Genomic DNA, 17,317 nt, shown 5'->3' on the forward strand with positions numbered 1-17,317 from the left:
AAGATGCGTTAGGGAGGGCCGAGCCAACTCACTCACAGTCACACACTTAGCAGCCGAGGTGAGAGAGGAAGGACAGCTGAGAAAACAGCTGGAAAATGAGTCGGAAGCACAGTAGCATTTGGATGCATTTTAATAATGTAGACAATGTTACAGCACAGTGTAGAATTTGCCAAAACAAAATCTCATATAAAGCCGGTTCTACGCACAACCTACACCGGCATATGCAAACTGTGCACCCAACCGTGAAGCTAGCTATAGCGGAGCTTCGAGAAACTAGCGGGCCTGCTAGTGATAGTGGTGGAGCCAGCACCACCACACGTGGAGATGTATCCACTCAGTCAAGTAGGCCTACTCCGCGACCCACAGCAACGCAGTCTTCTATGGACAAGTTTATGCCAAAGTCTATGTCTGTAGCAAAACATGGCCAAATTGTTTTTTTAGAAATTATAGCAATAGAATAAATCAAATGTACACAATTCCAAGCAGGGAAACCATTTAAAAATCACTTATTCCACAACTGTGTGAGAGCACACAGGCTTCAGTGCGGGAAAGGGTTCAAAAAGCTACTGCAGTTTGCCTTACCACTGAGTGCTGGACATCAAGGGTAACCACTTCTTACATGTCGGTTACATGTCACTTCATTGAAAATTTTTCGATGTCTAGCTGTCTTCTGGACTGCTTTGAGTTCAGCAGCAGACACACCTGAGAGAACTTGGCAGAGGAACTGTTGACAGTGGCCAGAGAATGGCAAGTAGATGGAAAAGTGGTCTGTTGTGTTAGCGACAACGCAGCTAACATAACCGAAGCCATGAAAATGTCGAAATGGACCCATCATCCATGTCTTGCCCACACAATCAACCTGATTGTAACAGATGCTCTGAAGGAGATGAAGCCCAAAGACAAGGCCTAAAGGCCTAAACAAGACTGCACTACAAGGTGGAATTCAACATTTTATATGTTGAAGCGGTTTCTTGAGTCAAAGAATGCCATCATCTCTACCCTGGCCATCCATTGTCAATGCACCTGTTGATGCTCTGACCCAAGAGGAATGGGAGGTGGTGGAGGAGGTGTGCAGAGTCCTGGAACCCTTTGAGCAGGTCACTGTGGAGATCAGTGGAGAGAAGTACAGTAAGCAGTTATTACTACATCATTATTTAATCCAGTATTATATATACATATGAGCAGTAGATGAGATGTAGTATCAGTAGACAAAACATGAACCTGAACTAATAAGTTACTGTTCTCTCTTTTCAGCTATGTGACAGCCTCAAAAATGACACTCCCGTGTAAGGGTCTGCAGCGAATCACAGCCAGCCGCCAGAGAGAAGCAAATGTAACAACAGGACATGTGACAGAGTTGATGGACACCCTATGTTCATCAATGGACAGAAAGTTGACATGCTATAAGAAACCGCTGCACTTGACCCCAGGTTTAAGAAGTTAGCCTTCAGTGATGCCAGAGAGATTGATGAGGCTCTTCAAAGAATAACCTCAGCAGCAGGGAGGGACAGCCCCAGCAGTCAGCTGGCTCAGGCACCAGGGCAACAGGAGGAAGAGGGATCAGATGGAGCAGAAGCACCAGCAGTAGTGCAGATCCTCTGAGCTGGTGGAAGAACAAGGCCTCTGTCTACCCAGGACTTAGTAAAGTCATGACAGGGAGACTCTGCATAGTGGCCACATCCGTTCCCTCTGAGAGGGTCTTCTCGAAAATGGGACAAATAATTACAGAGAGAAGAAACCGCATCAGCCCCTCGAAAGTGAGGCAGCTTGCATTTCTGAATACAAATCTCTCATAAAAGCAAAATATGGTCAGCATTGCTGTGTGCTGCAGGTTATAACATGGCAATAAAGAAGAGAGAGAAAATAGGGACCAGTTTAATGTTTAAAGTGGGATGCTGCAGTTTTGCACATTGTTATTTATTTTTCTTTGATATGGTGCAATATTCTATTATTATGTTGTTCAGATTGTATTAATTTTGAATGGTTAGATTTATATGCACTTTGTTTATATACATTAAAAACTTTAAAAGCAAATGTTTAATTGCATTCTTTTTCATTACGAACCAATGCATTTTTAAATACATTGTGATTAAGGTAGAGTATGATTTCATTTAATAATTTAATTAGAATTGTTTTAACACCAATCATAGTCAATCTATAGCAAAGTAAAAATATATTTTTTTAAAGAGCCAAAAGAGCCGTCTCTTTTTGGTGAGCTGAGCCGAACGAGCCGGCTCACTGAAAAGAGCCGGAATGCCCATCACTAATTTGACACATGCGAGCGGGCACACCTATTTAAAACCTTGTACCCCGTGACTGGCTCCCCCAATCACCGCGCCCCCCAAGTTCCCAAAATCATTACATGTGCATCCCCATAACACAAACTGCCCGCCACCCAATACACATACACATACACATCCCCATATACTCCCATTATTCCATTTTCCGGGTCGCTTACTATATATATATTACATACATATGCATGTGTGTGTGTGTGTGTGTGTGTATATATACACCAATCAGCCATAACATTATGACCACTGACAGGTGAAGTGAATAACACTGATAATCTCGTTATCATGGCACAATGTTATGGCTGATCGGTGTATATGTTTTAGGTTTAGAGCCCATTTCAAGACAAATTCTAAAAATTTAATTAAGTTTGTGTTATTTATAATTAGTAGACTGCCTCTCCATTGAAATCAAATGCATTGGTGGTCATTATGTTCAGTTTTTTTTTTCTTTAGTCTACTCCTAAGAGCCTCACTGTGTGTTTATTATTATTATTATTATTATTAAAGCCCTTTACTGTAAAATGCGCAATGAGTTCAGTTCACACTACCATATATTGATGTAATTCTGGAAAAAATGCAACCATGCAGTACCAATGCTGTATGGGTTTCTTTGCTACACATTTTTGAAGAAAATGAAATCCCATATTGTACGAATACACAGACATGATCCACATTTCTTTGTGACATGTAGTATTTCAGGGTGCAGCTATTCTACTGAAAGCTGGAGTGCTTACAAGGCGCATTATGTAACACATCCACATTTCAGTAACACAGGACAAACGCAGGAGATTTGTGATGGAAACATGGCTTACAGAAAATGATGGGGATGAACACAAGTTGAAAGGATTCAAACAGTTTAGGAGGGACAGGCAAAATCAGTGAGGGGTTGGGGTAGCATTATATGTCAGAAATGACACTGAGGCAGAAGAACTCAAATTAGATCCCAGTAACGAAACAGAATCTTTGTGGGTCAAACTTTTGAATAAAAGATCTGGAGGATTAGTGGTAGGAGTGTGTTACAGGATACCCAACTCAGATATTCAGAAAGATGTTGCATTGTATAGTGTAATCAGGACTGCATGTAGGGATCCAGGGATCGGTACTAGGGCCTTTGCTGTTTATAATCTATATTAATGATCTGGATTCTGGGATAGCTAGCAAACTTGCCAAATTTGCAGATGATACTAAAATAGGTGGCTCAGCAGATACAATCTTGGCAGCACAGGCTATTCAAAGGGACTTTATTCACTTGTGAGCCGACACCTGGCAGATGAAATTCAATGTGGACAAGTGCAAGCTATTACATCCAGGTAACAAACATGTCCACTATAATGACACTATGGGAGGAACAGAACTAGAGGAAGTATCGCATGAGAAAGACCTAGGAGTCTATGTGGACTCCTCACTGTCTCCATCCAAACAGTGTGGGGAAGCAATAAAAAAGGCAAACAGGATGTTATATTGTTAAAAGTGTTGAATTTAAAACAAGAGCAGTGATGTTCAGACTGTACAATGCACTAGTTAGAGCTCATCTGGATACTGTGGACAGTTCTGGGCTCCACACTTCAAGAAAGATATCGCTGCTCTAGAGGCAGTTCAGAGGAGAGCAAGCAAAACATTTGGGAACATTTAAAAATAGGCTGGTTAGGATCCTTGGATCACTCAGTTATTAATGGACACCAAACGAGCACGATGGGTCGAATGGCCTCCTCTCGTTTGTAAACTTTCTTTGATTTGAGCTCAAGTTAAAACCAATGTTTTTCACAGTGATGCACTACTCTTTTGTAAGTCTGTGTTGAAATTCGAGGGCATGTTTCTCAAGTTTAATTGTCACACGTCAACATTTAAACTGACATTTGCTTTGAATTCCTCTGGGGAAAAAAGAAAAAACAATCAGGATGCTATCGTGCCATTGTCTGTATGAAAAAAACTCAAAATGCATGTTTTGCTTTTGAAATATGAATTTATTTTGGATAATTTAACTAACTGTATATTTACTGTACTATACTATAATGTATAGTCTACATTCACTAGCTTAGTAATCGCACAGCAGCGCCGCCCCCACAGCATCCAGTGCTCGGGGTCCTGGCTGCTCTTCAGACACAGGGTGTAAATCAAGGTAAGGTATGTGCACCGGGTTTCTTGTGCACAGGGCAGGCATACAGGCTGGCCGGCTGGCGGCAGGGGTCCAGGGGGATGAGGTGCTGAAGGCCTAACCATGCACCACTGGCAGGGCGATGAAGAGGACCTGCAGGAGCAGTAACAGGAAGAGGATTATAAAACGCTGTATATTTCGAGGTCCATCAGTTTCACATCTAACATGCAATCTACAGCGGTTTACAATAATTGAACATCTCAGATCAGGTCATTATTATTCATTTAGGGTTCAGTTAAGTGTTCAAACTCGTGCTGCAGTGACATCTTATCAACCTGGTGCGTTTAGACAGGTTCATGCGTGTTGTCTCCTGGCACACAGCGGTCAAAAATCCCTTGAGGAAACAAAATAAAATCAGTTAATTCATTAATAAAATTTAATAGGGGTGTGGACAGTTGACTGGGTCGGTACTCCGTACTGCCCACTCGGGATCACAGCGCCCTTCAGTCAAGGCAGCAGTGTTTCCTGTGTGACACTATTTTGGGATTTTGACACACTCTCTGTTTTGCAACCTTGTTGGGGTGCACCCCCCCCAGATGATTTATTATTCAATAACTCAAAATCGAGAAAGAAAAATAAACATTTGACCAGTAATACTCACATTGGCCTCGTCGGTGCCTGTAACGGTTTGCGTTGGTGAAACATGCATGTTATCCACAGTACGGTTCTCATGAACATTAAGCTCAGCTATTTGTGTGTCTCTCTCTCAGTAATTTGCGTGTCTGTCTCTCAGCAATTCGAGTGTCTCTCTGTCAGCAATTTGCCTGTCTGTCTCTCAGCAATTTGCTTGTCTCTCTCTCAATAACAGATCCACTCTGAGAATCCCAGGTTTTGAAAGTAGCAGGGTTCTGGCTTCTAGTATAATGTCATGACGCTACATGACGTGTGTACTGTGTCGTGTTGGGGTATTTAGAAAGGATTCACCTCTGCAACTGTAGTGTTATTCAACTCGTTTATTACAGAGTATTGTACCGACACACCATGAGGCTTGCCCCCGCTCCCGGTGAACTCTCCACTCTCGCGTCACCTCATGCATATGCATAACACCACATACTGTACTGTACTGTCTGTGTATACAGATTGGATGACCACATTTTCAAAAGTAGATAAAATATGTATAATACAAATTACAGCACTTAAACATATGGTATTTGTTACAAAATAAGCATTTTGAAATGTGTTAATTGCCAGATATCTGCAATCTGCCAATTGCCTTTCTTTTTTGAGCAATTGTCGTGTTTGCAACAATAACAAATGTTTATGACTTCTCCCTGCATCAGGATCCCGATTACGGTTATTCACAATCATTGAAACTGGTTCTGTGAACACAATATCCCAAAGCATCAGTTTAGGTCCCACAAGACGTACTTTTTCAACTAATGTAGAAGCATTATCACCTGCTTTCACACAAATGTCAGATTCATTAAGCCGTTTTTGGTCAAACCAACACACATTTCTGTTCATAAAGCACTGCCTCCACCTGTGACACCTAGTGTGTTCGTGTAGAAAGTGCTGCCATTCAATATACCAAACTCCAATCACTACAACTCAACAAACTGGGATCTATTCATCAAAGTGTGGATATTCAGGACTGTTTCATGATTTTTTTGCGACAAGTTATTTTTTTACACCTTTTCCTGAAATCAGGAGAGATTAATCAAACTTCCAGGTCCAACTAGTTCTACAGCCATTGCTATCGGAATTTCATGCATAAATTATAATAGGGACAACCTACAGACCGCCTAGACAGCACAATCCCAAGAAAAAGGGAGCAAAGTCGATGCACAAATTGTGGATGAAGGATGAAAAAATCCACAGACCTGTCTCTTCTGTACTGTCCTATTAAACCAGTTGGCAAATTTGAGCATTGTACTTCATGTATGTACTATGTACAATTGAATGTACACTTATTATAGTACTTTTGTTGCCGTTTTTCTTGTATCGCCTGATAAGCCTTGTAACTGGATAATGGCATCTGCTACATATCTGTAAGAATGAGTAATTATTTACTTTATTTGTAAAAACTTACATCTGTAACTGTCACTGTCTTTTTCTGCACCAGGATCAAACAATGAAGACTCTGTATAGGAAGTTGAATAAAGTGTTTTTGTGATTATTATATAATGTTTTATATTAACACTAGCATTAGAAGTAGTTTTGTATACAGACTGAGCAGATTCGTTTTATCAGGACAAGTAAAGGGTCAAAAAGGTCGATTTGTTAGAAACTCCTGTCAGTAATGAAAGATTACACAGTGCCGAAATAGCCTACAGATGTCTGCTGAGAATTTGTTTATGACTTAATCGTTTCTCCAGATAGGCAGGAATTGTTTCTGTTAAGGAACGATTGACACTAGGTAAATGACGACCGTGGGATCGCATCTTCCTAGTGCACATCAAAGACGGACATCTGCTTTGGATCCATCACCTCTTCACGGGAGGACAGAACGTAAAACGGACCCGGACCTGTATCTTCTGATTGGATGAACGGCCATAAGATGTTACGTCATTTTTCCTATAAAGTTGTACTCATGTTTGTAAACATTAAGTCTCACTGAAGGAATTATTTCTGATGTGGAGCTTCCGAGCCGGCTCGATTAAAGTTCTATTTGCTTTATCTCCGCGACTTCTCCACATATTTCTGAGACGGTTCTACACGGTGTCTCTCTCCTTTCTGCAGAAGCTTGGATGGGCCAGTTGGTGTTCCAATGCTGCAGACAGCAGTGCTGTGTTTGATAACCCTACCACAAACAGGTGATGCCCTGCACCTCGTATAGGGGTTATTCTTCACCAGCGAAATAATCCTTCTGTCTTCTGCCACAGTTGTTTTCCGTTGCCTTTTGGTGTTCCTGAGCTCACCAGTGCGTTCTTTCTTTTGAAGAAGTTGCCAAATAGTAGATTTTTCCACAGCCAATGTTTTAGCTATCTCTCTGACTGGTTTGTTTTGATTTCTAAGGCAAAAAAGAAGACAAAACGCCACAAGAACAAAGAGGCACTACTAAAGACAGCTGCAGGCCTTGCAGAGCATCACCAGGGACTAAACCCAGCATCTGGTGATGGCTATGGGTTCCACACTTCAACATTCATTGACTGCAAAGGATCTGCAACCAAGTATTGAAACTAACAATTTAATTCAGGATTATGTTACTTTGTCCAAACACTTTTGAGCGCCTAAAATTGGGGGAACACATATAGAAATGGATGTTAGTACCCTCAAATTAAAGATGAAAGACTACACTTAAAGAATATCTGGATTGTTTCCTTTGAAATCCATTGTGGTGTTGTACAGAGCAAAAATGATGACAATTGTGTCACTGTCCAAATATTCATGGACCTAATTGTAGGTATGTTTTTAATTTAAAATACATTTTCTTTGTCTTTTAATGTTTATTCTTTTAAATGTACAATCAGTATCCTGTATTATGTTTTGTACTTAATCTATGTTACCTTCAGTCCTTTGCTGTAAATGCTTTGGCAATACTTGCATAACCTCGCCATGCCAATACAGCCCTTCTGAATTAGAATTTGACAAAACTGTATTCAATTATAATAATATTTGTTGTCAATGTAATAATATGACAAAATAATCCATTACTGTTACTATGATTATGATGCAGCTGTGTTGATTATTATTCAGGACTGACAACTGAAAGGTTGTTGGTTCAAAATCCTGTGTAGAGCACACTGTTACCAGATTGGGTGTTTTGCTCCATATCACCCAGTGAGACCATGCTAATATAATTTGCGTAACACACCGTACATATTGGGACAATGTAATAATTTCAGGCTATTTGGTCATTAAGAAAAAGTAAAATAGAACGTACAGCCCTTTACATACATTAAAAATACTAGTATTATTATTGTTATAATCAAGCCTAATGATAACAAATAATAAGCGGAGGAAAATAAACTAATGTGTGTAAGTAATTAAAGTACTGTATCTACATGTGCCAGTGAGCATGCATGATTAATTAAAACAGACATAAATGAACAAACTGTAGCTTATCTAATAATGACATAAACATCATACCGGTGTCTAGTATTATTATTATTATTATTATTATTATTATGATTATTATGATGATTATTATTATTATTATTATTATTACTGTGATTATTATTATTATGATGATTATTATTATTATAGCAGACAGGTATGAGATGGCTTATCAATGTAGTACACCAAGTAAAAAATAGGTTCAACACCATATATAATTTGTTTAAGGAAAATAAATATATTATCAAATAGTAGCGTAATATTCATCGTGGTACTCATCTGAAACTGAAAACAAAAAACAACATATCTTTATGTAGCTCCCTCCAGTAGTCAACACGAAGCACGAGGTCTTGGTTAAAAAAACGGGGTTTTATTTCAACAACATATCATGTCAACCCGTGAGAACTGGGTTGAAAGAGAGAAAAAAAATAAAAGGAAATTATAAATACAATGCATGTATGTATGTCTTGAATACAGTTTGTGCCGTTATAGTTACACACTAGTTAACACAAGCTATGCACATGAAATATATCACAGACAACTGGATACAAAAGAAACATACCTCGTAGGCTGCTTCCTACTTAGGAGGGGCTAAATCTCAAAAGCCTTCTTCCTTGTCTTCTTTACTCGGATAATATACATTTAGATATCTTTATATTCTTAATATTTACTTAGCTCGGAGAGCTCTTGCGATGCTATGTTTTAGCTCTACACTTTAGATGTTGTGCCCCCTTTAATTACGTGCGGAACACAAGGATGGCGCTAATTAGTTCCGCCTCTACGATATCCTATTAATTTTAGGTAGGAACCAAAAAAATAGTCACAAACTTAACTAAAGCTGAGAGGCAGTTACACTCCCACCAAATCACAAGTGATTTCTCAGAACAGCTTGGAGACACACATACTGCATATAAACTGCACATAATATTAATTTCAAAGTACTAACTATTTACTTATTATCTTAACTTAAGAACTAGTTGAAAGAGTGACTAGAGGATGCTGGAGTCTTCAGTCTGCTTCCAACAATGTAACTGTCTTATGGATGGGCCTCTCCAAATGAACAGGTTTAGAGATGCGCTTTCCTCTTCCATCCAGAGTTGAATCGCCGATAAGCAACTTGAGCCTTCTCACTCTTCCGTCCTTTCCTGGGTACACTTCAATAACCTTTGCTAACTTCCACTGGTTTCGTGGTGTAGCATCATCTTGCAAAATGACAATATCATTGACCTTAGCGTTTCTGCGGTCTTTGGTCCACTTCTGTCTCTGTTGGAGATTGAGGAGGTATTCCTTTTTCCACCGTGTCCAAAAGTTGTTGGCTAAGAGTTGAACTCTGCGCCATCTTTTACGGAGGTACAGATCTTCCCTGACGAACTTTCCAGGAGGTGGAGAGATGATCGTGGATTTCATGGTCAGGATGTGATTTGGTGTCAAGGGCTCTGGACAGGATGGATCGTTCAGATGATCAGTGGTCAGAGGTCTGCTATTTACAACCGCCATAACTTCATATAGGAACGTTCGTAGTGAGGAGCAGTCAAGTTGTCTGGCTGACTGTTCTAGAATGGACGTCAAGACACTTCTGATAGTGCGAATTTGTCTTTCCCAGACGCCACCCATATGACTTGAAGCTGGGGTGTTCATGATGAACTCACATCTCAGTTCTTTGAGTTCCTCTTGATCCATCTCCTTTAATGCTTGAATGAACTCACGCCTGGCACCAACAAAGTTTGTCCCTTGATCACACCTTATTTGCCGTACTATTCCACGAATAGCGATGCATGAACGCAGAGCGTTAATGAAGGCATCTGTGGTCAAGTCGTCGAGCATTTCAATATGCACTGCTCTGGAACACATGCAGGTAAGTAAGAGTCCATAACGCTTTAACTCTTTTCTTCCTTCCTTGATGTGGAATGGCCCGAAGCAGTCCATCCCGCAGTAAGTAAATGGAGGGGTTGTTTCCATTCGATCTTCCGGGAGATTTGCCATCCTTTGTTGTTCTGTGCATCTTCTGAACTTCCTGCACGTTGTGCATTTGTAAATATGGGATGACACTGCCCTGCTGCATCCCAGGATCCATATACCATTGGATCGGATCTCATTTATGGTCATTCCCCGTCCCTGATGGTGCACTCTCTCGTGATAGTGCTTGACGAGTAATGCCGACACGTGACTGTCTCTAGGGAGAACAGCTGGATGCTTCACATGTGGATGAAGAGCAGCATGAGTTAAGCGGCCTCCGACTCTGAGGATACCTTGGTCATCCAGGAATGGACCCAACTTGTGTAACTTGTTGGCCTTGTCTTTGATTTGTGAGTTCTTATGACACTGGATGCCCTGTATTTCTTGAGAGAGGGTTGCTTGTTGGACCATCTTGATTATGCTGAGCTCTGCATCTCTCCTTTCCTCTAAACTGGTGCTTTCCCAGGACCTTGGCCTGAGGCCTTTCGCTTCCCTTGCACGCCGCTTTAGTCTGGCTATAGCTTTCACCATTCTTGACCAGTCAGAGAACTTTCGTAGACAATCTAACAGTGACCTTATTTCCTTTGCCAGGGTGTCATGAGCCTGGGCCTTCTTGATCTCTGGATCACTACTTGCAATCTCTCCCACCTTGACTACTTCGCTGGTCAGCTCTTTCTGCCAAAGAAAGCTTGGACCCGTGAACCAGTTGGAAGCTACAAGTTGTTTTGCTGCAAGACCTCTTGAGGCATGATCTGCTGGATTCTCTTCGGAAGCCACATACCTCCATTGCGCAGACTCCGTACTTTGCTTGATGCGTTCCACACGGTTTGCCACGAACACATGAAATCTCCTGGCCTCGTTACTGATGTATCCGAGGACAACCTTTGAATCGGTCCAGAAGAATTCCTGTAGGCAATCTATCTCCAGTTCCCTTTTGAGCATGTCACTGGTGCGGACGGCTACGACTGCTGCTGACAGCTCAAGTCTTGGTATGGTGGTAACCTTAGCAGGGGCTACTCTTGACTTCCCCATTACCAAAGAGCAGTGGACTTCACCTGATGCACTGACTGCTCTGAGGTACGAACACTCGCCATAACCTGACACGCTGGCATCAGAGAAATGATGGAGCTCGTAGCTCTGAACCTTAAAGTTTAATGGAATGTAGCATCTCTGAATCTTTACACCAGCCAGGTTTTGCAGGTCTTGGAGCCAAAACTCCCACAGGGGTCGAAGATCATCAGGTAAGATGTCATCCCAACTGAGCTTGTTATGACACATCTGCTGCAGAATCTGTTTTCCCACCAGGATGAACGGTGCCACAAATCCGAGTGGATCGTATACTGAAGCGACAGTGGATAAAACTCCTCTTCGGGTAAGTGGATTTTCTTTCACAATCACTCTGAACTGGAACTCGTCAGAAGCCACGCACCACTGTATGCCAAGTGCTCTTTCCACGTGTAGCTCTCCCAGGGCCATGTCCAGGTCTTGGGCAGCTTTTGCACATTCTTCTTTGGGGATTGAGGCTAGGACTTTCTTGCTGTTGGAAATGAACTTGTGCAGCCTGAGTTTGCCTTTGTTGCAGAGCTCTCTTGCCTCCTTCACTAACTGAATAGCTTGGCTTTCAGACGCTAAGCTTGACAAGCCGTCATCAACGTAAAAGTTCTTCTGAATGAACTTGATGGTGGCTTCACTGAAGTGTCCGTGTCCTTCGGCTGCGAGGTGCTTGAGTCCATAGTTAGCGCAGCCAGGTGATGAAGCAGCGCCAAACAAGTGGACCTTCATCCGGTAGATGGATGGTTTGGCTTCAAGATTTCCATTCTCCCACCACAGGAATCTTAGGTAATCTTGGTCTTCTGCTTTAACGTGGAACTGGTGGAACATGCGTTCAATGTCACACATGATTGCCACTGGACCTTTCCGGAAACGACACAGAACTCCCACCAAGGTGTTTGTCAGCTCTGGACCGGTCAGGAGATGGTCGTTTAAGGATGTCTCTTGAAATCTCGCCGAACAATCGAAGACAACACGTATCTTCCCAGGCTTTTGGGGATGATACACCCCATGGTGTGGGATGTACCATGCTGGAGCTTTATTGAGGTCTTCTTCTGGGACCCTTTCTGCATCTCCACGTGTTATGATCTCATCCATGAAGGTCTTGTAGTCTTTGTAGTACTGTTTGTTTCTTTTCAGCTTCCGTTCTAGGCATCTGAGACGGTGGATGGCGCACACCATGTTATCTGGTAAGTTGGGTCTTTCATTCTTGAATGGCAGTGGCATCTCATAATGACCATTGTCCTTGAGCCTGATGCCTCTTTCCATCTTTGACAGGAATCGGAGATCCTCTTGAGAGATGTGACTGTCCTCCAAAGACCTTTCGACAAAGTCCGATTCCAGCACCTTGATGACATCTGCAGGTGAGACTACCTCTTTGACTTGAGTTCTACAGACATAGTGAACTTCGCTTGTGAGGTTTGAAGAGGACTGAAGACCAGGCATCACTTGCCTCACGATGACCTGGTGACTTATTCCAATTTCATCTCCATAGTCAAGACATGGGTTGCCATAGCCAACTACGCTCCAGCCCAGGTCTGTTCTCTGAGCAAAGGGCTGATTTTCTTTACCAGGCACCACTTGCCTTGGGACAAGAGCTTGAGGACAGTTGTAGCCGATTAGCAGGCCCACGTCGCAGCTTTGTTGAGGAGCAATCTCGTCTGCGACGTGTTCCAGATGAGGCCATGCCTTTGCAGTCTCTGGTGTGGGAATATGATCTCTGTTTGCAGGGATGAATTCTCTTGAGTAGGTCACTGGCAGAGGAATTATCTTGTCTGAGTAGAATCCTCTCACTTGTAGTCCAGTCAGTTTCCGACAGGACACAACTGTGTTTCTTGAAGCCATTGTGGAGAGCTTTAGCTGAACTGGTTCCTTCTTTGTGTGAAGAGTCTTTGCCGTTTCTTCCAGGATGAATGTCGTGTCGCTCTGTGTATCGAGGAGTGCATACACAAGAACTTCACGATCTGGCTCACTTGTGACTGACAACCACACTGGAATGACTGTGGATGTATGAGTGTCTTTAACATTCTGTAAAACTCTGTTGGATGTTGACTCACGTGATGATCTTGCTGCCCTATCTTGTGGCCGCTCTATTTTCCTTTCCCTTGACTTGCCACTGTTCCCTGCTCCACTAAGCCGTGTTGACATCCTTTCTTCTTTGGTGCGATTATCATGGAGGCAAGCTGGATGTCTTTTTTCACACATATCGCAGATCTCTCTGTTTTCACAGTCCTTCGAGCGATGGCCAAACTTCAGACAGCCGAAACACAATTTCTTCTCTTGAACAAACTTGACTCGCTCTGAAATAGTCTCATCCATAAATTTGCGACACTTGTGTAGACTGTGACCTGCCTTCTCACAGAAGACACAGCTTGTGGTAACAGCTTTCTCGTCTGAGTTGGTTGCCAATACCTTTGCTCCATGACCTCTTGTCTTTGAAACCTTGATCTTCTCATTTTCACTTGGTTTTAGAGCGTGGAGGGACGTTATTGGGTTACAGGCGATTTTGGCTTCACGTGTGAGAAACTTGACGAACTGGCTAAAGCTTGGGAACGTGTGACTTTGTTCTTCCACTTCTATCACCTTCCTATTCCATCTTGAGGTCAGCCAGTCTGGAAGTTTAGAGAGTATTTTCTGATTTTCGTTGCAGTCGTTGAGTACTTCAAGACCTCTGATCTGAGACATGGCCGCCTCACAGCTGCGAAGGAAGTCAGCGAGTTCTTGAAGTTCCACACTCCCCTTAGAGTTTATTTTGGGCCACGTATCAAGCTTATCTCTGAAGGCCTTGGCGATAAGGAATGGATTGCCGTATCTCTCTTCTAGGATGGTCCACGCTGCACAATAAGCTGACTCTGTGCCTAGCAAGAAGTAGCCTTCAATGGCCTTTTTGGCTGGTCCACCCACATACTTTCGCAGATAGTATATTTTCTCTTCAGCTGGTATGTTTTTCCTGTCAATAAGTGTCTGAAAGGAGACTTTCCAGTCATTAAATCTGAGTGGGTCGCCGTTGAACGTTGTTGGTTCAGGTACGGGAAGACGACTCGCACTGATGGACTCTGCGAATGCTCTAACAAGAGCTGCAGTATTGTCTTCTTGTTTTGGTTGTGTCAGAGAGTGAGGTGGGGAGCAATGCTGCAATAGGCTACTTTCATGCTTGACTTCCTCATTCTCCTTCGGAGGGACACATTGATGGAGCAGCCCAAATATTTCTTCATCTGAGCATTCACTTTGTTCATATACTTGCTGTCTCGCCTTAGCAGCCTCTAGCTTCTTGATTGTCTCCAATCTTTCTAGTTCTCTGCGCTTGGCTTCCAGCACCCTTTGTCTTTCTGCATTTTCAGCCTCTTGATTAGCTCGTAAATTGGCTGCTTCAGTTTCGAGTCTTTCAAGTTCTTTGATATGACGTTCTTGCTCTAGCAGTACTTTTAAAGTGGCTTCATTGGCAGCAACTTCAGCAGCAGCATCTCGTCTTGCAGAAGACTGGCTTGAACGGGATGTTATTCTTGAGTTAGTTTGAGAATGAGCAGACGACTTGGTGCGGTGAGAGTTGACGCTTACTTTGTCTGAGGCTGCAGCTTCAATTACAGGCTCTATTGATTTCACTCTTTGTTCTTCACCCCCTCTTGTGTCTAGAAGAGCCTTTGCAGTCTGGATGATTGTTCTTGTTACTGCTTCGCAGGTGTCTGCTCTGCGACGTGTGTCTTGGTCGGGAATGTCAATGTGCCTTAAATCTTCATAAACAACGTTCAGATTATCTGAGGCATTGCTTATCTTAGTAATGTGGTCACGCAGCAGGTTGTTTGAGCATTGTCCACTCAGCGCTTGTTTGGCATCCTTAGCGATAGCTTTCCACTTCTCGTAGCTCACACTGAAACGGTGTGCAAATCTTCTTACTTGCTGATCGTGCAGTTCTTGGCCCTTTTCCGTAAACCTGCGGACCCTTTGGCTTCTATGTGGCTCTTGTGAGGAAGTGTGGTTATCTCCTGTGCCTTCAGCAGCTTGTGGTTGCATGTCTGCGCAGTGCTGCTGCGCGTCTTCACCTGCACCCTCTTTGTCACTCTCAAAGAAAAGCTCAAACTCTGACATTTTGCTTTAGTTTGGTTTAAATCTAAACTTGTTTTTTAGTTGAGTAAATTACCTTGTTCACAATAATCTAAGTTATGTTTAACTTAGCTTAAGCTCAATTGAGTAGTTGTTTTTAATCTCTGATATGTGAATAGTCAGCCTTTAATTACTTGCAGCTACTGACACTACTTTGGAGAAAAATTACTCTCTGCAGCTAAATTAACTTGCTTTTTCCAAAATAAAAACTGTACTAACTGTACTCAAAGACTAGTAACACTCACTTTGTGATCTATGGAGCTATGGTCTTCTTGCCTGATAACTTGTTATAGTTATATATGGCCTTATTTAAATCTTAAATTACCACAAATGAAATTAAACAAACCAAAAATATTAACTCTTAGTTAAACTTGTACATATACCACATTAAGTAATAACCATTCACTTTTAAGTCTAAATATGACCAATTCTGCCTTACTCTCGGTACTAATAGTTCTTAATATTCACATCCTACTCATCAGTAGACACAATATCAACACAGTAGCAATATCAATCCACTTCAATTTGAGAAAAGGTAAGTAAACAAAACATTAACTAATGGGAAATGCAAAGAAATGTCTCATTCTCTTGCCCAGAACGCTTAATGTCTCTGAATTACAGCTTAATTTGCGTTATGAAACCTGATTCTTCCGTGGGCGCTGCCTCTTCTCGCGCTGTCATGTGCGGATGTCTCGGCCCGACCACGACTCGCGCTCTCCGATGCCGTCTGTGAAGGCGCGCGCTGCGATGGAGATGTCTCAGCCCAGCCACGACTCGCGCTCTCCGATGCCGTCTGTGAAGGCGCGCGCTGCGATGGAGATGTCTCAGCCCAGCCACGACTCGCGCTCTCCGATGCCGTCTTCCTCGCCTCCTCATGCGGAGCAGACGAGCTCTCACTGTAGCTCCCTCCAGTAGTCAACACGAAGCACGAGGTCTTGGTTAAAAAACGGGGTTTTATTTCAACAACATATCATGTCAACCCGTGAGAACTGGGTTGAAAGAGAGAAAAAAAATAAAAGGAAATTATAAATACAATGCATGTATGTATGTCTTGAATACAGTTTGTGCCGTTATAGTTACACACTAGTTAACACAAGCTATGCACATGAAATATATCACAGACAACTGGATACAAAAGAAACATACCTCGTAGGCTGCTTCCTACTTAGGAGGGGCTAAATCTCAAAAGCCTTCTTCCTTGTCTTCTTTACTCGGATAATATACATTTAGATATCTTTATATTCTTAATATTTACTTAGCTCGGAGAGCTCTTGCGATGCTATGTTTTAGCTCTACACTTTAGATGTTGTGCCCCCTTTAATTACGTGCGGAACACAAGGATGGCGCTAATTAGTTCCGCCTCTACGATATCCTATTAATTTTAGGTAGGAACCAAAAAAATAGTCACAAACTTAACTAAAGCTGAGAGGCAGTTACACTTTATATAAAGCATAACATGCTTACATGAAGTGTAAGAGGAACTGGCTGTCTTGTAATCCGGTCGTTTTTATTTTACTCCTGGAATTGCAAAGTCTTCTTGCAATTCCTTAGGTGTGTTTTTTTTCCACGAGACCATTTTGTAACTAATTCTGTATCCTCCTCCATGTTCAAGAACAGGTCGTACAGAAGTAGAAAGTGTCAACACGTGTGGAAAGTCAATGAATGAGTCTACAGCATGCATGTCATGTAAATAGACTACAAACAAATTGGCAATTTTACTAAAGCTTAATGGAAGACACCATGTTACATGTAGCTTTATTGCTAA

The 17,317-nt window shown here is 42.1% G+C and overlaps 1 long non-coding RNA gene across 1 annotated transcript; it reads right to left on the reverse strand.

Moving 5' to 3' along the window:
• Nucleotides 1-8,793: 8,793 nt before the first annotated feature.
• LOC136767521 (uncharacterized) lies at nucleotides 8,794-16,986 on the reverse strand. The gene is made up of 2 exons (XR_010821834.1): nucleotides 16,699-16,986; nucleotides 8,794-16,541 (listed from the first exon to the last, which is right to left on the reverse strand). It is a non-coding gene; the product is annotated as an uncharacterized LOC136767521 (long non-coding RNA).
• Between the last annotated feature and the right edge of the window lie 331 nt (nucleotides 16,987-17,317).

The sequence above is a fragment of the Amia ocellicauda genome, chromosome 14 (genome assembly GCF_036373705.1).
Source record: "Amia ocellicauda isolate fAmiCal2 chromosome 14, fAmiCal2.hap1, whole genome shotgun sequence".
Lineage (NCBI taxonomy): Eukaryota > Metazoa > Chordata > Actinopteri > Amiiformes > Amiidae > Amia > Amia ocellicauda.